Source organism: Papio anubis, chromosome 4 (assembly GCF_008728515.1).
Source record: "Papio anubis isolate 15944 chromosome 4, Panubis1.0, whole genome shotgun sequence".
Lineage (NCBI taxonomy): Eukaryota > Metazoa > Chordata > Mammalia > Primates > Cercopithecidae > Papio > Papio anubis.
The window spans coordinates 30,403,869-30,431,782 of NC_044979.1; the positions used below are offsets into that span (position 1 = coordinate 30,403,869).

General features: G+C 42.4%; 1 protein-coding gene and 1 long non-coding RNA gene across 3 annotated transcripts in view; one reads left to right on the forward strand and one right to left on the reverse strand.

Annotated features, from left to right (window-relative positions):
* On the forward strand, nt 1–27,837 carry LOC116274666. 2 transcript variants are annotated; one of them, XR_004183430.1, is made up of 3 exons: nt 1–4,485; nt 24,989–25,332; nt 27,414–27,837. It is a non-coding gene; the product is annotated as an uncharacterized LOC116274666 (long non-coding RNA). The 2 variants fall into 2 exon arrangements; XR_004183431.1 differs by lacking the exon at nt 1–4,485 and adding an exon at nt 22,670–22,815.
* Nucleotides 1–27,914, reverse strand: part of SND1 (staphylococcal nuclease and tudor domain containing 1) — a 438,879-nt gene that overhangs the window by 124,859 nt on the left and 286,106 nt on the right. The window lies entirely within an intron of this gene.

Genomic DNA, 27,914 nt, shown 5'->3' on the forward strand with positions numbered 1-27,914 from the left:
CACCATGTTAGCCAGGATGGTCTCGATCTCCTGACCTTGTGATCTGTCTGCCTCGGCCTCTCAAAGTGCTGGGATTACAGGCGTGAGCCATAGTGCCTGGCCTAAAGCTGGAGTTCTTAAGGGACCCTTGATTATCTTTGTACAACTTTCTCATTTTGTGTATGAGGGAATGGAGCCAGGATCAGAAACCAGGCATCTGTCTATTAAATCATTTACTTCTTCCCATACAGCACATTACTGCACTAGCGTTAGAGGGGACAGAAAGCGGGCTAGCTGGTTCTGCTTGGATATGTGGTGGAAGCAGCTTGATATACCCTCTTCCCTTCCCAGGTTCAAGGCACTCGCAACGACTAACCAGAGAAACGTACATTCTACTGTAATCCTCTTCCTCAGGACTCAGAACCCAGCTACCCACCACCAACTAACTCCAGGCAAAGGAACAGTTAGTAGGTAGTGGACTAGGCAGTAACAGAGGCAGCAAAAGATGGCGGGTGAACACAGAGGAGGTAGAGAAGGACGTGCAGGAGGCAACTCTGGATGGAGCTGAGTCGTAAAGACTGAGTAAAAGCTGCCCAGAGGACCATACAATCACCCCCAAGCACAACTGTGGGGGAGGTTGCTGATGCTGCTCCAGATGTTTACAATAGAAGGAAGCCATGGATTTGGGGGGTTGGAGACAAAAACAAACTATATGCGCCCTGGCAGGGCCCTTGAGTTTCTTCCGAGAACCACAGCCCAGTTCAGGAGATGTTGGATCCATTGTGTTATGCTTGAGAGAGCGCAAGACAGAGTCTTCCTGCTACTCTTGCTTCTAAGTCAGAAAAGGAACTAGCTTTGTGAAACACAACCGCATCTATGCGCTCTTTCCTCCAACAAATTCTGTTATAATTTCTTAGACATTGAAAAAGGTAATTATTCAGACTCTCTGTGTGCAAACTATATGAACACAACATTTCACAATATCAATCAGATTTGGTGTTAGTTTAAATTGTGATCTGAGAACCATTATCCCAGCATTCTTCTTCCCTCTGTCGACGTCTAGTCAAACCTTACAAAAAGAAACTCAATGGGAGCTAGAAGAGTAAAAAGTGGACTATTTTATAATTCACCCCACTTTACGGAAATCTAACTTCCTACTATTGTGGAAATGGCTTTTCCTAACATTACATACATCTATCAGATAACATGAACTGCAGATATCTGTGTTACTGAGACAAATTTCAAAACCCAATGTAGAGTCGTTGAAAGGGGACAGAGATATTTGATTGACAGGAGGTCACAATTTGCCAGCAGAAGAATAAAGAACTTGTCTCAATGGAAGATTGAAATTGAAAAGCTTAAAATATTCTTTGAAAAAAAGCAACATTGTTCTGACATCTAAAGAGGACAAATCAAATTGGTCTCCTCCCTCAGTCCCTGAAAAGGAGAGAGAGGAAATGGCGGAGTGGTAAGTGCCAGGTCCATCCCTAATTAAGCTGTGTGACCCTGGCCAACTAATAACCTCACAGAGCCTTAGTGTTCTCACTTGTTAAATGGTGGTAACAGCAACCCTTCCTACCCCACAGTATTGTAATAAGCATCCAGGGGGAAATACATATAGGAAAACACCTGAGAAGTATCTGTTATTATATAAATTAATATTTATGGAGGATAATCTTCCTGATGAGTTTTAGCATATTTAATCATAGTCCAAGCTAGGGCTTTAGGGTGGCCACACTGGTGATGAGAGAGCTAATGACCTCACTAACTTCAACAGATAACCTCTTGGAAATATTTTTTAGGAACTATAGTTTCCTGGCAAATGCACGGTAACCGTATCCTAATGTAAAAGCAGGGTACATCAAGAAAAACTGAATATGGATAAATATATACAACACAATTAGAGAATACTTTGGATTCTAAAGAGCATGGCAGGAGTGAGGATAAGCCAGCAGGGGTAGGGTGCTGAGTAGGAAGAAAGGGCCTGCATCTCCTAGATCTTAGGATGTGTTTCTGGCTGAAGTTTGTGAAGCATGAAGAACAGACAACAGCTGGGAAATCAGAAAAGGAGTACATCAAGCCATACTTATTCATGCTCCCTGAAAGATACAGCATGGATGGCAACAAGTGATAGTTACATGAGAGCAGAAATTACATTCCTTGCTGATTTGCTCCATCGTGATTTCAGCAAACACATTTTTTCCCACCACCCCCATCCCTGTCACAAACTTGTGCATGAAGCATCAAAGTGGCATGAGAGTTTTCTCTCTGGATTCCACGTCAATAAATACTGATCTTACTGAGAAGGAGAGTGCTAGCTCCTAAACCAGGAGAACTATGTTTTCAGTATTGCCTCCGTTTCGACCTTCTGCCTTCTCCAGCACTCTGACCAACCAACAGATCTAATGACTGTGCAACACCCACTGGGAGCATGGGGAAAACTGAGGGTGACTGACTGAGGTTCTCGGTGTTTCTGATTGCAGAAGGGTGCTACGGGATTTGGGAAGGGAAGCTAAGGGGTAAACATCCTGCAATTCACGGCAAGTCCTCCACAAGGAGGAAATGTTCCACCTAGATGCCACTAGTGCCCCGTTAGAAATATGCTGCTCCAGTCGTATCTCTGGGTACTCAGCCACCATCCACATTCCATCCAAAGTGAACAACTTGCTGCACCCTGCCCATGCTTTGCATTTTCACACAGCTTAAAATAGAGCTGCTCCAATCTCCCTGTTCAGGTCAGAACATAATGATTTTGGCCAAAGGCTGTTTAACAACTTAGAGAAAAATAGATCAAACAGAATGCAATCATCACAATAAACTATAAAGTAATTGTTGATTTGACTTGACGTTCTAAGAAGGAAGAAAATATGTTCTACTCTCAAGTTTTTTACAGACTCTAAGAGATTATGGAGTCATTTGAACTGATGCTTAGAGAAGCTTTGGCTCTGAGAGGTGTCTGTTCAAAAAGGCAAGTTAAGAACATGTTATGCCTGATTGCAAGTTGTAGAGCTGAAAGTCCAGTGGATGAAGCCTCTGCTTTGCCACTGACACGGTCTGTAACTATGACAATGCCACTCCATTTCTTTATGCTGTTTCCTCATCTACAAAACCAGACAGTTGGATAGTTTTCAATGCCTGCTCTAGAAATGGTGTCAGAGCTGCCTGCAGAGTGGGGATGGATAATAGACTGGGCCTGATGGTTATGACCTACACCATAACCTAACCTTCCAGATTTATATGCTAGCCAGAAAAATGGTAAGAAATATAGGAAACATGGGCATTCCTAAAGACAGAAAAGCCATACACATCCTGCTTTCTGCTGCCAACAGGCGTGTCTACATTTGATAAAGCCTACGCTTTGCCATTTGGGGGAAATACACTCTTCAGTTTTCTTCTTCATGGATAGATAACACATTTTGCCAAAGATGTCCGAGATTAAGGGAGTGGAAATGCAACAACTCTGCATGCATCCAGAGAAATATATACGTACATACAAAGAACCTGGTTTTGTTCAGTCTCAACCAAGATTATGTATTCTTTAGCTAACACTCCTCTGTTTGATTTGCAGTCAGTTTGCTTACACAGCACTATTTGGGTTTCAAGGCTTAATTTATTTGACTATATTCATTCCCTTTCCCCATCTTCCTTCCAGCACAACAATTCCAAGCAGAGAGAGAATACATCATACTCCCTTATGCAAAGAGTTCCTCAGCTTTATATTAGAACTCTCTGGAATTACTTTTTCTTTTTAGTAACAGCAAGAAAAGGCATAAATTATGTGTACCAATGTAGCTGTTCTACCTTTAAATTCTCTCACTCATTTCCAAGAGTTGTGCAATATGATCTTAGGATGCTTATAGCATCAGATCATGTTACGCACAGGGCAGGTGCTGAGAGCATTGAGGCCAATCAGCTAGCACAGGTAAGGATAAGAGGTGCTTCGGCCAACAAAGGGCAACTCTGTTGTTGCAGGAGGTTGTCCTGTTGATTTTCATGTAGCTTGATAAAATATACCCTTTTTCTTCCAACTAGGTCTCAAAGGTCTGGTGAGGGAGCGGACACTGGCATTTGCACTGATTTATTCTGGTTGAGAATGGACACATAGGAAATGGTAGAAAAGCTTGTTCCAACTCAGGCAATCTTTCTGCTTTCATAAGCCCATAACGATACTAAAAATGAAGCATCAGAACAAACAGAAGCTGATGACGGCAATAGAAGAAAATGAGCCTGATTAGACAATTTCACACGGCAAAAGTAGTATTTAAATTTTGGTTGTTTTGGTTTTAGGTTCTGCTTTCTTCCCTCTTCTCTTGAAAATGAGTGCTTTTGCACGTGTTTTTTTACAGTGGCAAACACTTAATCAAAGAATTTAATTTTATTTGTTGTGCTATCATTCTAGGTTTCTTCTGTTCTCAAGTTTCAGCTTGCTTTTCAAGTGGTTCAGAATGAAGATGCCTGGATCTAGATCTTACTATGATACAGCTTTATTTGTAAAGAAGAAAATATGTAAGTAAACACCATTTGTAGTTACTGTATGAAAAAAATTCTCATTGATTCTTTTAGAAAATACACTTATGTAATACATTACAACTAGATCTTCCTAAGTTAAACAAGTACTGTAGTTTTAATTTTGTGAAGCAGGTATATATGTATTTTACATTATTTACACATTTAGTAACAATCAGGATAAAATGCTAGGGCTGTGGAAAAACCTACAGTGGACTCACATATGAGTGATTTACACTGTCCTGAATGATAGTGCTTAAGTATTTAATTAATGCCCTCTCTTGCCAGGAAGAAGGAAAGCTGACTTTGTTAGGGTTTGAGGCACCCTCTGCCAGAGATGTGCCTACACCTCCCAAATCCGGGTGGAGAGGAAAGGACATATTTGGTTCTAAAAAACTCTTCTCCCAAGACCAAACTTCTCTTGGGATTCCCCTAAGCTTCATCCCAGGATGTTTCTGGGCAGCTGGCAGAAAAGTACTGAATCTCACAGAAGTTGAGTTTTCATTCCAATTTCACCGTAGCACTGCAGCACCTGATATAATCCCTTAAAGACTCTCAGTCTGGTCCTAATCTCTCTCCTAAAATATAACACAGAGGAGATCTGAATATAGATTGCAACCTGGTCCATTTGTTCTTCCTAATGGAGGAATACAAAGGAATCAACACAAGGAATCATGGTGGATACAGATTTAATGTCTATTTTCTCAGCTACTGATGAGCCTGGGGCTATAGAATACATCTGAATGGAAAAACTCATATGACCAGGCTGATTGCACTTTATTAATTATTCATCATTACTTAACCTCAGGTGGAGACTCAATGCTCAGCAAAACTTCTGCACTCCACCTTTTTCTAGATGACTGGAATTCAATGCTTTCTTTCTTCTAGCAGAGATTCGTGATCCGCAAGGAGGAACAGTATCAACCTCCAAAGAGTGTTTTCTAATGTGTACGTTGTGTGTGGGCTGGGTGTCATTTTTGGTTGTGGCAATAGCTGGGGTGGGACGGTGCGCTACTAATGGCATTTAGTGAGGAAGGACCAATACAGCAAATGCGGGCAGTCCCACACAATGCACTTACTATCTGTCTTAGGTACTGCCTATGCCCACCATGGTGCTAGGAAATTAGTAGTGAGAATCCATTCTAAAAGCTTAAGAAAAACAAGGTGTCTGTGACAGCAACGATAATATTGGCCTACATATTGTAATGTGAGCCTGGGAAAGCAGCGACAGAAGCAGAGGTGCTGCTAGATTGATCTTGCCACCCAGGAAGTTCCAGAGGACGAATGGCCAGCAGCTGGAAGAACAGATCTGTTTCCACTTCCTTCTTTTCCACCTGGGCGAGAATAGATAGCAGATGAGAGGCAACAGGGGAACCAGACGGAACATCAATGAACTCCTCTGCTGGGTGATGTTTACCCATAATGAGCGAAATGAAAACGGATACAACATAGATTTCCATATCATACGGGAATACCATGACTACTAGAGTCCATTCATTCAACAAATATGTATCAAGTACCTACCACGTGCCAGGCATTGTTCTACATGCTGGGGAGATATACATAGCAATGAACAAAACAGACCAAAATCCTCACCTTCTCACAATTTAACATCCTGGTGGAGAGAGACAGACAAGCCAGTAAAATGCATATTATGTTAGACAGTGGACAGTGCTATGGAAGAGGGAGAGGGGATGGGGCAGTTTCGTGATTTTAAAGAGGAGGGTTAGGGAAACATTTATTGAGAAAGTAGCATTTGACCAAAGATGTGAAGTAGTAGAAGGACTGAACCATAAGGATAACCAGAAGAGAGTGCAAAGGCCCCAACACATGAGTAGAGGCAGTGAAGTGGCAGGAGCAGGAGATGAGGTCAGAGAGAGGAAACAAAAAACAGGGAAGAGAAGCCACACTTGCAGGCCACGGTAAGAACCCAGCTTGCATTCTGAGTCAAATGGAAAGCCACTGTTAGAATGGTATCCAGGGATGAAGAAATACATAGACAGCTACATGTGTGGGAATGTGTATATAAAAATGACTGCAATGCAGTCTGCCAGGGAAACATTCCTAAGTGGTATAGCAATGATGATGGGGATCTGGCTAGTGCACTGCAGAGTCCCAAGACTGCCAGCGGACATCTAGCTATTGTTTATCCCATTTGCTCACAGAGTAAAGACACAGAGCATGGAGCAATGCCTGGGAAAGCTCAGGAGGGAATCACCCCCACCTTCTTCTGAACTTGTGGGCTGCTGCTATTACCATCACTACCACTCTAGGATGGTGTTAAATTAGCCAGTTTAACAACAACAACAAAAAGCCCCACACAAATGTAGCTTCCAATGGTGTGTTCATTTTTATTAATTGGCTAATTTAACACTGCCTTAGAACTGTAATAAGAGCAGCAATCAGTGAACCTGCCAGCATGCTGCGTGCTCTCATCATCCCTGTACCCTCAACTCTCATCTCAGGTCACACTTTCTATGTGTGCAGAGAATTCAGGGGACAGAGAAGTCACTGCTTCTACTTGGGTACTCATACCTAATGCCTCCCAAAAGTTGTCTAGTGGTTTACTCTGCTGCAGTTCTCCTCTCTCTATGTATTCTACAGACGCCTGGGGGAAGGCAGGAGAGCCCCGCTTACCTCTTTCGAAATGGAGCAGGCAGAGTTCCATAAGGGACAGCACTCTGGACATAAGCATGAATGAAAGTGAGGTAAAATGGTCAAGCTAAGATGCGTCACATTTATCCAGGGGTTTCACATGCCTTCACACAGAAGCTCAAATCCCTGCTAGGAACCTGGACTCTAGCCTTACATGACTCCATTTAAACATTCTTGCCAATCCTGACACTCAAAGGTGGAGCAAAGTGGCTCAGGCTAGCCCTAGTTCTGCGCATCTCAGGGCCACCGTGCATGGCTATGCAGTCCAGGCCCTGAATAGTTATACGGACACAGATGACTGGACAAAGTATCCTCACCAGCAAAATAAGGTTAACAGTGAAAATAAAAATAGGGTTATTATATGTATTAAATTATATAATTTACTATGAAGCATGTAACAGCATCGGTAAACATTAAGTGCCTACTAACATAATTCATAAGAGTGATTCATCCTAAATCACTAGGTAGCAGGGACCAGTGAGATTTGACAGGGAAGAAGCTCCCAATGGCTGACCTGAATCTTGGATCTGGGTTGGCCCTGTACTACTCAGTTTTCAGCAGATTCTACTGGCCTTTTCGTTCACATAGTTCACTTTGTATCCTCGTGCTCCCTGGCCTTCAACACGGACCCTGGCATGAGCTGAAGAAATAGCTGAACACTTGGTGATCACAGCTCAATTAACTGCAGCTAGGCCGGGCGCAGTGGCTCACGCCTGTAACCCCAGCACTTTGGGAGGCCGAGGCAGGTGGATCGCTTGAGGTAAGGAGTTTGAGACCAGCCTGGCCAACATGGTGAAACCCCATTTCTACTAAAAATACAAAAAAATTAGCTGGGTGTGGTGGCTCGTGTCTGTAATCCCAGCTACTTGGGAGGCTGAGGCAGGGGAATTGCTTGAACCTGGGAAGTAGAGGTTGCACTGAGCCGAGATGTAGCCACTGCACTCCAGCCTGGACGGCAAGAGTGAAACTCCATCTCACGAAAATAAATAAATAAATAAATAAATAAATAAATAAATAAATAAAATAACTGCAGCCATCATTATTATCACACAACTCTTAGTCTAAGAATCCTGAGAAATTCTGCTCTGGAAGACCCAGAATATCTACTGTATAGCCAAGGCTAGCAAGGCAAGGGTATAACTTTTTGCTATTTAAAAGGTACATAACAAGTGGAATAGAAACAACAGCCTTCCAAGAAACACAATGTCAGACACTGAAACTCAGACGGTCATATTCTCAGTCTCTTTTGAATCAACAGGATGGCAACTGTGGCAGCAGCAGAACAAGATGAGGGAATGAGTTTCAATTCATCAGAAACACCCCCACAATGATAGGGCCATCTAACTGGCTACAACCTACACAGGGCCTGGTTCTCATCAGCATGCTGAGAACCTCTGCAGGAGAGGACATTAGTTAGTGAAATGCCAACCAGGCTGCTTTACTAGTTCCAAATGATGCCAACATGGTGCTAACATTGTCATTTTGCTATTCCCATGGTTCAGAAGCAGCAGGGACAACATAACAAGATACCTTTGAAGAAAAACTGTTCTTGGATCTATCTTCTTGGAGACCCAGGGCCAGAAATATAGGATCATGCAACTTAATAATTTGCTGCTCTACTGGCCACAGAACATTGAATAGTAGACTGGTAAATACTAGATTTCTTAGATGGCCTATCAGGATTTTTCTGTTTACGGAAACGGTCTCTATTGATTAAATGCCCACTCTGATCAAGGCAGCATTCTAGGTGCTGAGGATATGACAGGGACTGAAACAGACAAGAATCTCTGTCTCCATGAACTTTATATTCTGAAGAGGGAGAAAGATAATAAAATAAGCAAGTATATTATACAGTGTGATAGAAGATGATAAGTAATATCCAATAAAATAAATAAGAGATAGTGTCAAGGAAGAAGGTAGCAAAAAATTATGCATACATGCACATGTGCAGATGTGTAAACACATATGAAACTACCCCAACCATAGCACTGAGGTCTGGGATAACTAAGAGATAATGTGCCCTAAACTGTAGCTTGCTCCTGTTCTTGGAACTCAGCAGTAGGCCAATAATAATCATTGACAGTGCAGGAAAGAGGCCTTAGGGGTCTGCAGAAGCTCTAGGCCCTCAGTCGAGCGTCTCCTGACCACTCCAGCCCTGTCTCTTCTTTCTCACATGAACTTCCAGAGATGTTCTGTAACCTCACCTCACCTTTATGCAGATGCTTTCTGCCTGGAGTGAGCTAAAGAGAGTTAATTAAGTATTAAAGGAGTATTTAATCTGATTTACCAAGTGCACCACCCTCCTCAACATGGACTTGCTCCCGGAGACAAAGTATCCAGATGTATCTGCCACAGTCCTGCTATAAATGCAGGGGCAATTGGAGCAAGTGACATACTAGGGCTCTGGATTTCAGGGAGCAGGTATGGTCATAGAGCAAGGAGATGGGAGCAGAGACCTGGTGGGAGATCACTACATGACAATCTCTGTTCATTTGGCATACATAGATGCAACATCTGCTACAAGTTAGGCATTGTGCTAAGGAATCGGCATATGGAGATAAACCAGGAACACAGGCTAGAGGAAGAGAGACATGTATGCTAAGCTGAGGTTTCTTTGGAGCCATATACTTACTTACACCAGGTTCCAGGAGGTGATGATAAAAAGAGAGAAGGCAACAGGCATTCCAAGTAGAGAGCAGAATGGGTTAGATGCCTGAGGCCAGTAAGACTAGTTTTGGACCCTTCAGGTGCTCCTGCTCAGGAAGAGCATAAGGTGGGGGAATGTAGGTAGCAAAGCTAGAAGGATGAACAGGGTTTAGATCATGGAAGGTCATGTATGTCTTATTTTGAAGGCAAAGGAACTGATGAGAAGTTGTAAGCAGGGCATGATGTGAGCAGTTATGTGTCTTAGAATGGTCTCCTTGTACAAGGCAGACAGGCCAGAAGGGTCTTGAGAACAGAAGACAACGACTGGTTAGGAGACAGAATCCTGTCAGAGCAGAAAGACTGGAATAAACTGATTCTATAGACCCCAAGGATTGCTGATGATGTGCCTGAGAAAGGGGAATGGGGGGCAGGTTGAACAAAGCATGATAGCAAAAGGAGAGCTTATTAGGAGCTATATTTTTCTCTCTCCTGTTTTAAATCCTAGATAATTTTACCACCAAAGTCTCCCTGCATAACCACATGCCACCCCCCACAACTCCACTGGCTGGGGGGAGAGAAGTAGCTTCCCACCCTGACAGTTCCAGTGCTCGGCAGAATGAGTTATGGGAATGCTCTCATCTCTCTCTCAAGATAAGGTGCGGCTCTCCATGGGAGATGCAGGCGGATATATATCAGTGCCCTAACCAACAGAGATAAATGTCATAACTCCAGCTCCTGTCCATAAATACACAGCGCAGGAACAACCTTAAACAGCCCAGTGTGCCCAGAAGAGGCAGGATTTAGTGGGCTTCGTTACTTGCTCATGTGCTGAAAAGCGCTTTTAGGAGGGTGTTAAATAGGCACATTACGCAAGCTCATGGACCCAAAATAAATAAGGCATTCTCCTTATGTGGACGTCGCCCACACAGAGAAGCTGCATGTGCCCTGCTCAACAAGAAAGGAGAGGAAGAGACTTTACAGAGATGCCAGATACTGCTCTTGAGGCAGCATCCTTCAAACCAGTGCCAGCAAGAGGGCAGGGAGGAGATTCTTTATTGGCAGGATCCCACTGCAGATACCAGGGACACTCATTCTAAACAAGACATGCGTCTCAGCAAGAGAACCTGCTGCTCATCATCTCCCAGAGATCTGTGATTTCTGGAAGTGGAACTGGTGGGAGATTTCTTGGTTCAACACCCTTTATGGTTCTGGAGGCTGTGCTTTATCCACCTCCCATTACCTGCTCTTTGTCTTTAGGTCCAGGCCATCAATTTGACTTTTCATACAAAGCTCTGCTCCTAAACAAGCAACTGACTCATCTTCTCAAATCAGTGAAGCTCTCTAGCTCCCTGGAGAGGGATATATTAAATATCAATCATGCATATTATTTTACAATATAATTACTTTGGCAATTAATCTGTAAGAAATATTGCTCTCCAGATCCTACCTTCTGCCAATACAAACACAAAGCTCTTGGAGAGCGGTCACATGGATGGAGCCTGAGCTTCCAGGGAAAGAGAGAGGGCTGCTCCACACAAAGCCAAAGACATAAGAAATTAAAAGATGAGATGATCTCCCCAGAGTCTCTTTCAACCCTGCTTCAAGAGACCATCGGTGCCACTATTTAATCAAGGAGAAGCAGAACTCAAGCAAAAATGGAGGAGGGACTATCTTACCAAAGCAAGTAATAATAAGGGCTCCTGTAGTCATGAGGTTTACAGTCTGCATTTTGGGGGGAGTAAAGATAGATGTTTCCACAGATAAGATCTTTAGTACAGCATCTCCATACAAAACCCCACTGTTAGCTTAATGAAGGTGGGCTTTTGTTTTGTTCCCTGCTGTGTCCCCAGAACACAGTGTGCATTCCATAAATACTTGCTGGAGTAAGGGGGGAAGGAAGGAAAGCAGGTTCTGCCAGACTCATTTCACTGAGAGGTGCTCACATAGCCACCCTATCTACTGTCCAGTCTGCATCAATCAGCTGGTCCATCTTTGCCCACAATCCCATGAGGAGCTTGTAAGATAGCAAATATATATATTTTTAAAGCCAATTCAATTTCCCAAATCTAAATGCAGTCCATCTCAAACCTATATACTGCCTTACAGTAATCAACTGATCAAATTAAAAAATAAGTAGCTACACCGAATGCTGAGATTTTATTTCCTTCCTTTTCTCCTTCCCTACGGTGGAAGAGGAACCGTGAAAAGGCTAAGAGTAGCAGCAGGAGAGACCAGAGAAGGAAGTGATAATTGCCAAATTGGATAAGCAGTCACTGAATAAATGAAAATTAACAAGACTTGTTTTCCAATAGCTTCAAATCCAAGTGAAAATGATTGCTGGTGGAATGAACGAGGAAAAACATTTCTCCATCAAAAGCACTTTTCACTTTTTACTTGATATTTCTTTTACTGCCCCAATTAGTATCATTATGACAATAAACTAAATAAAGGGCAGATTGAGAGAGTTAAGGGAGATTAAGTGAATAATCCACATAAAAGCCACGAGCACAGAGACTAACTGGTTCGGTCCATATGCACATGCAAATGTTTACTTCATACCTGCCCTCCTTTCCTATTAGAGGGAAGGACTGGGGGATAAAAAACTTAAAGGCAGGAAAAATAGGAGTAGGTGGGATAAATAAAGAGGAAAAGAGATTGAAAGTAAAAAAAGACTAAAAGAGGAATTTTAGAATGAGAAGTGTGTGGGGGTGGTAAAACAGAAGGGAGGAAAAGTTCAGGGGACGGAAAAGAGATCCAGGACAAGACCTGTGCTCCCATTAGCAGATCTTGATGTTGGCAGGTGAGGAATCAACACCCTATTACAGATGCTTTCTCCTTTTCATACATACACATACACACACACATGGTCTTGTCACCCAGGCTGGAGTGCAGTGGAGTGACCACGGCTCACTGTAGCCTCGACCTCCCAGGCTCAAGTGATCCTCCCACTTCAGCCTCCCAAGTTCAGGTGCACACCACCATTTCTGGCTAATTTTTAAATTTTTTGTAGAGGTGGGGTCTCACTATATCGCCAGGGCTGGTCTCGAGCTCCTGGGATCAAGCAATCCTCCTGCCTTGGCCTCCCAAAGTGCTGGGATTACAGGTGTGAGCCACTGCAGTTGGCCGCTTTCTTCTGACTGTAGGTTTCTCTTACTTGTGCTACAGTCACCCATACTATGAAAAAATGGTTGAGATTCTATTCATAAAAGATGTTTTACAGGCATCTACATTAAGTAAAAATGTTCATGTTAATTATGGGCCTCAAAATACTGGGTATCTGACACTTTCAATTTTGATAAGCAACTTCAGAAATAATCTAGATTGTTGTTAACTGTCATGTCAAAAATGAGTTACAAGCACAGAAAGCTAAAGCCAACAGCCATAAAATCTAACACAGCTGCTTTCCTCAGTGGCTGATGGATCTACTGAGGAATCTCCTGGGGCTGCTAGGCCATGGGGTCTGAAAAAATACAAGAAAGCTCAGAGTTCCTAATTTTCAGCCTACAGCTAACAGCTTCTCAGAGACGTTTGTGTCTTCCTGCTCCCTGGGCTTGTTCCATCAATTTGCATCCTCTGTGGCTGTTGTCTGCCCTTTGGAAATAGTGATGATCTGTATTTATGTGCAGTCTTCATTCCTAGAGGTAGAACAGCCTCTCAGGAGACTCTCAGAAATGCACATTGGTGCCACAAATATGACTGCAAAACAAAAATCCATTAATGTCTTGGAAATGATATCCCACAGAAATCAAGATCAAAACCTGCTAAGCAATAAACTTGTATATAAGAATATACATCGCTTTCCTGTATAGATGAAATTTCCACTTATCCAACAAACATTTACTGAGTGCCTACTATGTGACAAGGACTGCTAGGTGAGGATACAATAGAGACAAGCAACACAAAAGCTTCAAGGAGTTTAGAGTCTTTTGGAGAAAGCCTCCACTAAATAGGAAATAAGTAAGGTAAGGGAACTACAGGGAGCTAGAACCTATCATGAGGGGGAAGGGCTCTGGGAAAAAGTGGTATTTACACTGAGAAGTGAAGGATGAATAGGAACTAGCTCTTTTTATGTGGCAATGTAGATTTTGCAACATGCAGGTCCAAATAAGTCCAGGAAAAGGAAGAAAGGATCCTCAGCTAGAGAAAGTGGTTTTATGTTTTTTTTTCTTTGCTTTTGCAATGATACAAGACAACAACTAAGGTCACTAGCTAAGGCTCCCATACATACTAATAAAAGGGGGTCAGGGACCAGGATTTGTGCAATGGACCCTGATCTCATGATCTCAGGCACATTCTTTAATCAGTTCAGCTTCGTATTTCCAACCCCCATTTTGGACCACCACATTCTGTCCCCCAAAATTGGCTTTACTCACAAGAAAAAATTACTTTTAAGAAGCAGAATCTCTCCCTATCCCCTTCCATATAAATGTAACAATACTTAACATGTGATATACCCTCTCAACACATTTTTAAATAAAGTACTCTTACCAATAGGCACAATATTGTACAGCAGATTTCTAGAACTTACTTGTCTCACATAACTGAAATTTTAGAACTGTTGAACAGCAGCAACTCCCTGTTTCCCACTGCACCCAGACCCAGAAAACCACCATTGACTCTATTCTCTGTTTCTATGAGTGTCACTATTTTAGTTACCTCACATAACTGGAATCCTGCGGTATCTGTCCTGCGACTGGCTTGTGTCATTTAGCATAATGACCTGAAAGGTTCATCCATGTTGTCACAAATGGCAGGATCTCCTTTTTTTGCCTAAGGCTAGATAACATTCCTTTGTAGGTATATACCACATTTTCTTTATCCATTGGTTTCTAGATGGCCATTTAGGTTGTTTGAATATCTCGGCTATTGTGAATAAGTGCTGCAATGAACAGGGGACTGTAGGTATCTGTTCAAGATACTGATTTCATTTCCTTTGGATATATACCCAGAAGCAGAATTGCTGGATCCTGTGGTAATTCTATTTAATTTTTTTTTTGAGAAATCTTCATATTACTTTCCATAGCAGCTGAGCCATGTTACAATCCCACAAACAGTGCACAAGGGTTCCAAATCTAGATTTGTTCTGAATTGGTGCTTGCTTACATATCAAACGTTTGGGGATTAAAAAAAAATAATAAACTGGTTCTTGCTCATACTTGCTATCTTTTAGTTTTTTGATAGTAGCCATTCTAATGGGTATGAGGTCCAGAATCTTTTTCAAGAGTCTGTAATCCTATATACATCTGAGATTTAATCTGCAACTACCATTACATCTCTGTAAGATGTGGCCAAATGACAGACCAGCCTAGTATGCACGCTAAGAGCTCTGAACTTCTTACCAAACAAGGGCGAATCTGGGCAGGAGGAAGGGAATGTAACAGGACTGTAGTTTTCATTTCATGGATGGGAGGGAAAGTCACGTACAGTATTGGTTCAAGGATATGCCCTAAAATGTCATAAGGCAAAGGCCTTCCCAGACAATAGCATTTATGTGGACAGGATTCAAATCATGTATCAAGTATTGGTTCAAAATGGCCACTTAGGGCTTTCTTTGCATCATACAAATGCTGTGTCACTGGATAAGAGGCATATCACAAGGATGATCTGCTGATCACAATGACACTATTTTTTCTCCACTTCTTTCATGCGGAAACTGAGAGTTTCACATATCTAGCAAGTTAGGGGACCTAAACTTAGACTAGGTGGGGACTGGCTCCAAAACCTGTTCTCTTAGCCACTAACGTTTTGTGTATGCAATGAATATTTCATAATTCCTAAACCTAGAGACAAAAAAGGGGGAGGGAAGTCTAGACCTTTCTTCTCAAAAGAGGGATCTGCAAATCACCGGCATTGACATCGCCTGGAAACTTGCTAGAAATGCAAATTCTCTGGCCCAACTCCAGACCCATTCAATAAGTTTGGAAAGCACTATTCTAAAGCTCTTGGGATCCTAAAGCTCATGGGGTCCTGGTGACCACAGTCTCTTTACAGCTTCTACTCTAAAGGGCAAATCAAGAAGTTCTGTCCCAGCATTCCGGTTTTCTTTCAAGTACAGTGAGAGAAAGAGAACTGAGAGCGAAGGGAGTGGAGGATAAGCACTCTTTATCTTCTATTCAGCATAAAGCCTGGCCCACCAAATGACAAGGGAAAGGCAAAACAAAGTGATAGAGCACAAAACACAGCTGGCCATTAGTGCTGACAAAGGCTGAGGGAAGCACCTTTTCCTTCTTCAGAGGATCTAACCCACATTTCACCCTGTGCTGGGGCCAAATCCTGAGCTGGGAGGCAGCTTCAAATAAGGCAAAGGACCTTGGATTGGAAAAGAAATTTTGCTCTCAGGTGATGTTCAAAACAAGTAAAGATGACTTCTGGTCTGCTGAGGGAAGGGTGTTTTTCAAAATGCAAGATTTCACACACAGGCACATGCTGTATGAGATGCTTTTTGCCCCCCAAAACAAACAACAACAAAAGAAACCCACACAGTTTTTTTGTTCTTAAATGCTGCTGGGAGAGTGATTCAGTTTTGAATTTAATAGTTAAAGCTGTAAGCTTACTTTCTCAGTGTGTATGCACATCTCATCTCCTTCCAAACATTAAGAGATTAAAATCCAGCTCTTCTAAACTTGGCTCATTAAAGGCAATCTTCTTGCTAAGTATTGAACTTGAACTGCTTTTAAGTTTGATGCAAATAAAGGTCAAACTATTTTACTTTTTTCTTAAGGGTTCAGGGAAAACAAACGTGTATGAGAGAGCTTGAGGTGGAAGAACAGAATGAGCACTGAGAACTTACCATTCAAAGTGATTTAAGAGCGAACAGGGCTTCATTTATTTGCCAGCTCCCTGTCTTCTCATCCCTCCCCTTCAAATCTCTTCACATTTGCATTGTTCATGTAAAATGAGTCAGGGAATGCAAAAGCTAAGGTTCTCATAGCAACTGTTAAGAATCCCACACCGCACATAAGCAGTATTGGCAATTACTAATTGGCTGTTGCTAAAGGTGAACCCTTAATATACCACATGTGTGAAGTGGGCGAAACAGCATTCTAACAGAACTTGAAACTTATTTCTCAGTTTATGTGTTTAAACCTGTAGCCTTAAAAATGAGCACCTGAAAAGAAGGACAAATCAAAGATAAATCAAATGGTTAGCACCATGATTCTATAATCCTAACGAGAAGAGAACTGGGAATGGAAGAGGGTTGGGCTATGCTGGGGTCCAGATCTTGCACAAGTATCTGGGAGACATCTGAGCAATGGGTGAATCCCAAACAAGCAGCTTGCCCCAAAGAAGTTGGTAGGGCCATACAACATAGCTTCTCAACTTCTCTCTGGTGCTATCACCAACGGCCCTAATTGCTCTTCTGAGAATTGGATCGATGGCATTAGCATTTGCCCTTGGCTAGCTCACCTTTGAGCTCAGTCTACTTTAAAACTGAGCTCTGTTATCCAATTAGAGTGTTTATCTGATGAACTATGGGAAGACACAGACTGTCTTCTAAGCTGTCATCTACTCATACAGATTACACTCATGTCAGGGCAAAAATTTAATCAATTCAATTTACTGATCAGCTGATTTGATTTCAAACTCAAAATGTTAAGAGAGTAAGGAGCAGGATTCATAAGATCATGCCATTTTAGCCCTTGAAAGAATATCAGCTACCATTTAATGTAATCCAGGGACAATACTAGGACTATAGCCTGGAGTTAACAATGGGGGGTTGAGGGGGAGGTACAGCCGATAAAGGCACAGACAATGAGAATCAGAGAAATGGGGGTAGATACCTGTGTGAGCTTCATTTTAAGGCCATACAGGAATCAGTAGAGTCTGGATGAGAAATAAGGTATTCCAAATTCTTATTCACTAAACTTTCCATTATCAACTTCCCTCTAAAGTATGTCTAACTCATGTTTCACCTATTTTACTCCCCTTGAATTAGGTTTCCTACCTCAACCCTACTACACTGTGTGTGTCTTGCTGTACCAAAAAGTAGCAGTCCCCTTGCAGTCCTTTATAGGATCATGGATAGCAATGGGGGCAAAAGAAGTACAAAAGCTAAGAATGGTGGGGTCATTATTGGCATAATGCTCGTCATCTCTGGGGCCAATAAAACAATTGGCCATAAAATTCATACTATTCACAGATGGGTGGGAAAACAGAGCTGAGTGAGGGTCAAAGAGACATAATCAATGAGGACAAGGACACATACCAACACAGTAGTTATTTCAGTGAAAATGCAGGAGGACACACGACTCAGTGGATGGGAATCGCAAATATGGTAAGAGTGTGCAAAGTTGAAAAAAATAAGAGTCTTCCTTTTAGTCTGTGCCATGACATATGAGGCCAGCACCCAGAGTCCTCAGGTACTAGCTGCCATTCGTGCCTCTGTAGCTGGCGTCTTGGGAAGTGCCAGCCTTGAAGGCCCTCTCTGTATTCAGGAGGTCGGCATTCAGCTAATATTTATAGTTCACCAAGAAAACACTGATATTCTCATAGTGCCATTAAATAACAGAATCCAAACATGCTTCGAAGTGTATATGAAGTGGATTATTTTGCCATACTTCTGGCTCATTATTTCCTGAAATCTGAAAGAATATAACATTATAAAGCTCCTGTCATATCTAGGGGCAGCATGAAAAACTCAGACAGCAAACATGCAAATATCCTGAGATGTACACATTTCCAGAGGCTTCCAGACGGGGCTGTAAACTACATTACTTAAATGCTATTATACTTTTAGGTTCTTTTACCCTTGAAAACATCTCAGCCTGACAGAAGCCCCAACTCAAATCTGCTAGAATGCTAAGTTTTGATCCAAAAGATCCACTGGCCTCACAGTTGGCCTGGAATTTGAACAGAGAACTTGAAAGCAGAAGTTTTCCTGGAAAAGCCAGGATGTACAACTGCCATGAGTCGCCTTTCAAGCTGGAACAATATCGTGAAACAAGAACGGTGACCCCTTGAACTTTGAGAAAAAAGTGTTTTCTATAGGAGATGGAAAAGCATTATTTTCTGTTCTTATGGATGTGAGAAGCAATCTGACCAAAATCTTCTGGTTCTAAAAATATACAAATAGCTAGTGGGGCAATATGTTAACAATGTAATAAAGGGTAAATGGAAGATCTTTGTAACTGTATTCTTGTAACTTTTCTGTAAGTATAAAATTATATCAAAATAAAGAGGCATAAGGATTATTAAAAACAAAAATAAAAAACTTGAGGCTTAAATGTTGGATCTCCTGGGACACTTACTCACCATAGTCATGCTATTCTGCGAAAGGTGTATCAGAGGCAATAGTCCAGGAAATCTCAACAGCCACTTCCTCAGAGGAAAGCCCTTTGTTAGTAGACACTGTTAACATTTTAATGCCAGTTTCATGTGCTCTATCTCAAAACTCTGCTCTTCAAGGTAGTCAGTTTAACCCTTTCACCTCCATATTAGAAAAGAGGGTTCCTTGGTGGATGGCAAATATTCTATTTCTCTAACCTGTTCTCTCTAAGCTATACACTTACGTATCACCAGCACTAGGCAAGTTGCTTGGTCTTTTATTAATAAAGCAGCTGAATAATTTATAAGGGTTGCATAGGGCCCATTAGAAGGGCCGGAGCAGTAATAACTGGCTTAGGACTTTGCTTACTCAGGGCTAAAGTTTAATTTATCCATAAATGCCCCAGCTCACAAACCCATCCCACAGGTCTGACCTGCTCTCTTTTGCTCTACGATCACATGTCCTAGCCATGCTCTCATCTTAGATGTGTTCCTATTGGTGTCATCTCTGGGGCCAATAAAACAAATCCAAACCCCCAAACAACTAAAAATGCTTACCTTCATTACTACACTTCCTACTTAGGGTCACTGCCACTGTCCCATTCGTAAGTTTTGGTCATCCCAAAAGAAAGGCAGTACCAGACTGATTCCTAGCCAACAGGAGAGCACACGCAGATGCAGTGAATGGAGGGAATATTAGAAAGGTCCCTTGTTACCTAGAGGTAAGTATGTTCAATGTCAATTAGGGCATTGCGTTCTAAATGAGGAGATCAAGAAAATATGCTCTGCTATTTATTTAGTAAGTGAGTTAACTTTCCCAGGCTTCAGTTTTCTCATCTGCAAAATGGAGACTGTAGTGTAATGGTGCCTGCCTCACAGGACTGTGGGTAAGGATGAAATGAGTTAATCCACAGCATGTAAGTACTCATTAAGTGAAAACTATTATTAGAAACTCGACATGGAATGAATCTTAGAGAAACCTCATCCAAACCACTTATTCTATGAAAAAAATCTTGAGGCCTGGCGAGGTTCTGTGACCTGTTCAAGGCTCTGTTACTTTGGAAACAGATCTAGGCATTAATTCAGTTCTCCTGAGAGACACCCAGTTTGGTTCTGTGTGTGACTGCAGGGCTGCTGTGGCTCTAGCACTCTTCCTCTGTGGCAACTATAGGGTTATTTTGTTTTCTAAATTTTTTTTTTTTTTTTAAGACGGAGTCTCGCTCTGTCACCCAAGCTGAAGTGCAGTGGCTCACTGCAAGCTCTGCCTCCTGGGTTCACACCATTCTCCTGCCTCAGCCTCCCGAGTAGCTGGGACTACAGGTGCCCGCCACCAAGCCTGGCTAATTTTTTGTATTCTTAGTAGAGATGGGGTTTCAGCGTGTTAGCCAGGATGGTCTCGATCTCCTGACCTTGTGACCCGCCCACCTTGGCCTCCCAAAGTGCTGGGATTACAGGCGTGAGCCACTGCGCCCACCCTTTCTAAATTTTAAGAGAGTCAAAATGTTAGCCAAGAAACATCAGTGCTCCTTCATTTATCCAAGAACTTTCTAGTGAGTGCTGACTTGGTGAAGCACTATTCTAGGCAGTGTTATGGTGGCTTCAGCGGTAACAAGATAGACATGGTCCTTACAAGGTCCCCTCAAGCATCTTACAATCTGATGATGAAACAGTGATGTCAGAGGGAGTGATAGAGGGGGATGTAGTCAGGAGGGTGGATGGCAGTTAATTAAGGCATTTCTTTGCAGTGTAATCTCTAGGAAGATGGTACTGTAACACTGGTTTCAGCATTGCATATATGAATATGCATGGGTATATGTGATAAGAAGAAATTATACAAAGTGGCATTACCCTCTGAAAAGTTCATTCTTGGGCACTCATATCAGAAATAAACACTACTCATTATCAGAATAGACCTTTTTTGGTGTTGGTCTTACCTCCCTGGCTATTCTGGAGCAGATGGGTGGATTAAGGCAAAAGGGCACTAGAGTAATCAATGCAGGGCTCAATTTACTCTCAGGTGAAGTTCATTTCTCTACTCTCTCAAGGTTGGATTCTTAGCCGTTGGCATTTGTGCTATGTGCCACGAAATTCCTGCCCCAAGAACCAGTTCAGGGGATCAAAGAGCTATTATTAATGTCTCAGTTTAGGCCAACTGAGAGAGGGAATGACAGTAGAGGCAGGCCACTCACCCCTCCATTCAGCCGCCCTCCTCCACAACGGGGCCATTGAGCAGGCGCCACAATAGAGGGCTGAGAATAAAAGGCCGAAGGAAAGCATACAGAGTCCCCTTGCACAGACTCGGTCATTCATCACCAGGCAAGTGCCAATATCTGGCAACAGCAATCTCAATTTCTGCAAATCCTCCAACTTGCAACAGCTGCTAGTGACTCTGGTGGGCGGCTTTGCTGCTTACGCCAGTTTCCAATACCAAGCCCTGGCCCAGAGCCAAGTAGACATTACTTGGGTTAGAGACACGCTGGCTGCAGAGAGCAGCAACAATGGACTTCACAGCTTATAAAGCAGCTTACAAAGAGCTCCCGTGTATTTCAAAAAGCACTTCAGATAGCTGGTGAGAGAAGCTATCTGCACAAATGCATTCAAGCAGTTTATTTCTAACCCACTTAATTCAAGGTTTCCTTCAGGAGCCAATGGCATAGTGGAGGTAGGTGCAGAGAACTGCAAGAGGGCTGGATGGCTTGGCAGCTGAGGCAACGCAGCCAAGCCACATCCGCCCTCCTCTGGAGCACCAGCTCAGCAGGATGAGGAGTGACTGGCAGCAATCAGTCCTCCAATGGGTTAACAAATGTAATGAAAAAATGAAACATATTCTGTGGGATTCCACGGCTCTTTAGTGAGTTGTCAAAACTGTTTTCATCAGCATTGTTAAGGAGCATTTCTAAACGTTACTGAATGAACGTGCCGAGTGCCATCTAGGTGCCAGCTGCCACACCATCCAAATGTACCTTCATCTGATTGCACAGGTAACGCCAGCCAATGGCACCTCCTGTTCTGCCTCACCTCTCCCAAGTCTCTATGGTTCCACTCATCTCCTCCATGAGATCTAGACTTGCCCTTGTAGGCACAGCTGACTAGTTTCTAGAGAACAACTTTGCGGCCGGGCTCGGTGGCTCACGCCTGTAATCCCAGCACTTTGGGAGGCCGAGGCGGGCGGATCACAAGGTCAGGAGATCGAGACCACAGTGAAACCCCGTCTCTACTAAAAATACAAAAAATTAGCCGGGCGCGGTGGTGGGCGCCTGTAGTCCCAGCTACTCAGGAGGCTGAGGCAGGAGAATGGCGTGAACCCGGGAGGCGGAGCTTGCAGTGAGCCGAGATCGCGCCACTGCACTCCAGCCTGGGCGACAGCGCGAGACTCCGTCTCAAAAAAAAAAAAAAAAGAGAACAACTTTGCCAGCTAACAGGCACAGAGACCAAAAGAAGCTAAAGACTGAGGCACAAAGGCCTATGTCTGGAGCCTGGATTTTATGGAAGCCACAGACGGGCACAGCAACAATGGGCCCAAAATGGACCATGTTCATAGGAGAAATACAGACAGGTAACAATTCTTTATCAATTTTGTTTTGTCCTCTTGCCCATAGATTTTTCAAAAGAATTTCATGAGTACTTTTATTTATGGAAAACAAACTAATGTGAAGACTGAGGTGAGGTGGGAACTAAGGACCCCTTCACATGACTTTGGACCTCACTTGGAGCTCTGATGTGCTGTGTATGATTTCTTAGAAACTATGAATCAATAGATTCCGGGTAAGAAATTATTGCAATAATTAATAGAATCAAAAGAAATATACAAAGCCGTATCCAACATGAAGTAGAACTGGATTGTGAAGTGGCACAGCTCAAGTGCTACTATGTTGAAGGAACCGAAGCTACCAACACCCCAGCACTTATTCCAATAGTAAGATCTATTCTTTAGGGGAATAAGGAGTGAGTATGATATGGCAATGTTCACTGTGAGGCCAACCTCCTAGCATGAAATGGATCCATGTAAGAGGCTCAGCATGCTATTACCCCATATTATTAATGTAAAATATGCCATGTGCAGCAATGAGACTCCTTAAAGGGATCAGGTTCTGAATTAATGTATCATCTGTACTTGGATTATCAGCATCAAATGCAACTCTTCGTGTATTGGTTATTCCAACAGCTATTAGAAGAACGAAGATTATATCACAGAAAACCTTTAGGGAGAAAGTGGGGAAATAAAAACAGTTTCTATCAACTGCAGAATTTGTGCTTGCCTATCAACAATGCACATTTACTTCCAGTACGACTTCCCTGTATTTTTCATGTTATGTTTTAAAAGTTAGCATTCACCAACAGGAAGAAATTCTGCAACAGAACTCAGAACCAAAATTAGAGCTCACAGAGGAAAGCAAAATGGCACGAACACAGACCTAACTAACAGAGCTCGCTTTCTGCCCCCATCCTGCTGCTAGAAACTAGACACTATGTTAGGCACAGTGAGGCAAGCCTAGGAAGGCTCCAATCCCAGATCCATGATCTATGACTGTGCATTTCTGATTCGGTTCTTGAGATGCAGATGCTGAAGCTACTGTACCATCTGCCAAGAGCAACGGCTGCTCCACGAGACCTTCACTCCTGGCAAATCTCACTTAAAAGACCCACCTCTAACTTGGTATTTTACACTCAATGTTAATATTTAAGTATACACGGCACTGCGGTGCAATATAAATGCTTGTCAAAAATAAGATCCTTGAAAGCATACACTATTTCCTTTTTTCCTCTTGCAGTGTCAAGCAATTAACAGGTATTAAATAACCACTGACTAGTCAACTACAAAAAAGAGGGATGTAAGCAAGAATACTAGCAAGAACAAGTATCTGTTACCATGTCTTCCCACCCACCAAACTGTGGAGGAAAAAACTCCCTCCTCTCAAATCAAGGCAGGCTGCTTACAAGGAGCACCACGTGAAAGGGAAAAATGGCCACTCTACGCAATATGCCTATTTTGATGTGAAGGGCTGGTCTGTCGTTAGCACTTCCCAATCAGTAGCACTCACAAATAGGTCTAAACTTGGAAAATTTAAAAAAAAAAACAAACAAAAAAAACCCAAAAAAAACCCCTCCCTATCAAACAATGAGAATCAAGAGTAAAAAAGAAATAGCAGTTTGCTAAAAAAGAGACTAAAATACATCAGGGCCTTAGAAGAGTTATTTCTGCATTCCCTGCACATACGACATCATTCATGAAGAAGGCAATGGTACAAATATAGCATAAATGTCGTCTGCTCTAGCTTGTAATTTAAAATGCAAATGCTAATGAGCGAACTGGTATATCAGTGGAGTTAATAACCGCATGCCTAGCACAGGGGCTGCATCCAAAACACACACAGAGAAGAGACAGACACCATGTTCCAATTTAAAAATAAAAACACCCAAATTAACCCTAGAAAAATCACTAGCAGATGTACAAGCTCAGGAAAAGGAGGCACACAAGGGCAGGGAAATGGGAACTTCTCCACCAGCCGCAGACTAACCAGTCAATTTAAATATTTTCCTACATATAGTAAAGGTAAGCATAGGAGTTACGAGGGTTTACTGAGGAATGCTATTGTAAAAGCATTCCAGAGGATAATAAGTATAATAAGGAAAAGCTACAGGGAATCCAGAAAGCTTGAATAGAAAGTTTCTCCAAAGCCCACTTTAGAAGCCTATAAGCTAATCTTGCAGGGAGCCAAATGAGATGTAGATCTCATTTACTTCATCATAGGCAAAGGATGAAGAAGCTTTGGTAAAAAAAAGCCCAAAAACTTACAAGGTCTAGATTTAAAGGGTCATTTAAGTAAATTGGAAAAAGCTCTAATGATGAAATAAAATGATGGAGAGAATGCAGTTGTGTCTCAAATGCCTTCCAAACATGAAAGGAACTTCTGTGGATTGTTCTTGCTCCTCATAGGCTGGTGCTTGGCAGCCCTGCAGCAGAATGTGGGAACACTCCACAGCACTGAGATGAAGAGCAGCTCCTTGGGCTTCCTCAGAGCCCCCCACGCATGGGCAACGAGGAAGTGCATTGTGTGGTTAGTGGCCCTGTCCAGCGCCAGGACTGAAACTACGACGCCTCCTCAAGGCCAGCAGGAGAGTGAGCTTGCACATGCTGCCCACACTGGACACCTAGTGTCTTCTAGTTCCCATGTTAGTGCTATTCATTCAAATTCCACACAAAGAGCCAGGCCCAAACTCTAACAGATCCAGCCCATCTGACTGGTGAAGCCTCAGGAAAACTTTTGAAAGAAACTCAAGGTGAGCAATGACCTGGAGTTTGGGGAAGGGGGCAAACAGCTTTTCAATGATGAAGAATGGTTTTATTTATTTATTTTTTAAACCCAGTCAAATCTGTTTGAAAGGGGTGGGGGATTCCTGAGATGGTTTCCATAGCAACCAGGATTAAGTCTTACAGCAGTGTGCACTGTTCACCCTGGGGCTGCCCATTACCAGATTTCAAAGCATTAACCTTTAATTTCAAAATACCAAACCATTTACACTCCCTCTCCTGCATCCAGGTTCTGCCATTTTCTACTATTAGTCTGATAAAATGGACTCCCCCACAGGGCTGGAGTGGTGGTGAGTAGCACAGTAGCTTGTCAACATTACTACTAAGTGGCTGGTGGGAAATGCCCACAGGTTGACAAGATGGTGCTGAATAATCTATACTGAAATGTATTCCTCTGGGAAAGCCACAAGAAGGGACTTAGAACTGAAGCATTTGGGCACAACCAATGAGACAGGTGCTGTTTTTGGAAATAATCCAACAGAGAAAAGCCATCAGATTTCTGGAAGCTTCCCATTCCAGCCCCCAATGCCCACCAGGTGGAAGGCAAGCCAGACAACCCTAAATAGACTCAGACAGAATGAGCTTTAAAGTAGGAGGGAAGGAGAAGGGCCCGAAAAGGAACACCTGGGGAAAAGCTCGCAGGACTGAACTTCTCTAACACTCCACTGGCCTCATTAGCTCTGCATAAGACAGGCCTCACCTCTATCCAGGATGTTTTCTCCCCTTGTCTCATCAGTATTAAAACATGAAAGCATAAGAGTAAAAAGCACAATAGAAGGCTTTAGAATAGAAGAGTAGAAACACTAGTCAGAGAATTCAGGAGGAAGGAATCTCCTCACTGACCTACCCATCCAAAGCCAATCCACAGGCCTATCGTCTAACAGCAAGGGTAAATCAACATCTATCTTTTCTTCGCATATAAAACCCAGTAGATGGTAAGGGCTGAACACCCTAATCAGGAGGGCTGCACCATCCTCCGCAGTCCGACTGGCTCCATAGAAGGTGATGACACCACCAGGACTATCTTTTCCTAGTTACAGGAGGCCCTATATAGGCTGGCACATAAATGCCATATGGGCCTTGCTGTCTCCCTCACCTCCAGGTCACCAGCATCACACCAAGATATGCAGGCCAGTCTGATGGAAATAATTAATTAGGAAGCAGGAGAGCAAGAATTCATCTTTAAGTGTTTTAGCTCCAAGGTCTGTGACTGCCATTAAACCAGGCCAAACAAATCTTATTTTTAGTGATGACTTTATTTATTACTCTGGAATGGGTACTGAACAAATCATATTTCTCCCTCTTTTATGCTGAAACACTCGATTATGTCATGAAGTTTTTTAATTCCTACTCCCAGTCTTCAGGTATTGGCATACTGAGGCTCTTAGCATCTTTGTTCATCCTCCTCTGATCTGACCACCTGCAGTTTCCTGATGTTTTCCTAAAAGGATGGGCCTCAGATGGTACACCGTACACCAGGAATGCAATGACTTGGGCTGGGTCAGTACCTGGCTCCACTCCTGTCTGCATTCTGTATTTCTGAGTTCTGAACCAGCCTTTTTGACAGCAGTTACATATTTACTCTTATTGTTTTATAAAATCTGAGCTGTTTTCATTTGTACAGTATTTAAGGCATGTGTTGCTTACCCTTATGCTTTTAAAACATTTTTTTTCTTCATGTCAATACATTTTTTACTCCAGCAGACACAATTACTTTGCTTAAAGGCTGGAACTATATCATGCATTTCTGTATTCCTAGCATTGTGCCCACTGAATATTAAAAAAAAATTATTAAATAACCATGTAACTGAATGACCCACAAGCATGAAGAGGCTCATTCTGGGGATGATTCATGATGTAAAGATGAAAATAATCAGGGTGTAATTGGAGGTTTCATTCACATGACCAGTGGGTGACGGTGTGCCTGCAGAGATGGGGAGCTGAAGGTGGAGCAGTGAACACTCAATAGCAGGAAAGCTAACAGGGAGATTTACACACCAATACAAAAGTGGAGAGAAAAATGATTGACGAATATGTCCATTTCTTTTAGGCAGCTCTTCCTGAGATCTGATATAGGTCAACTTCTTCTGCCTAGATAAATCAAACCCAACCTGCCCAAAGAAAATGCAGCAGACCTTCTTGGAAATTCAAATGCCATCGCCCGGAGGAAAACTTTTCCATTCAACAATTGTTATTTGCTCTGTATTCTTATACTATGTGGCCTATGCTTTTGATAACTGCTCTTTTGTATTTCCTTGTTTACATTTTTTTGTATGGCCATCTACACAACTAGACTCAAAGATATTTGAGGGAGAAGTTATCCTACTAATTTATGTATCATCCAAAATTTAACTACTGAAGACTACCTTTCTTAATCTGTGCTTGTAAAAATCTTGGACTCATTAAAAAACACTCCCCAAATCTGTTCATTGTGTTAATTCTTTCCTGTAAGTGACTCTCCAGGATCCCCGGACATGAACATAATTCTTATAATTCCTATAATGATATCTTTAAAAGTAAAGAACTAGAGCAGCTCCAGGAAAGTCTCATG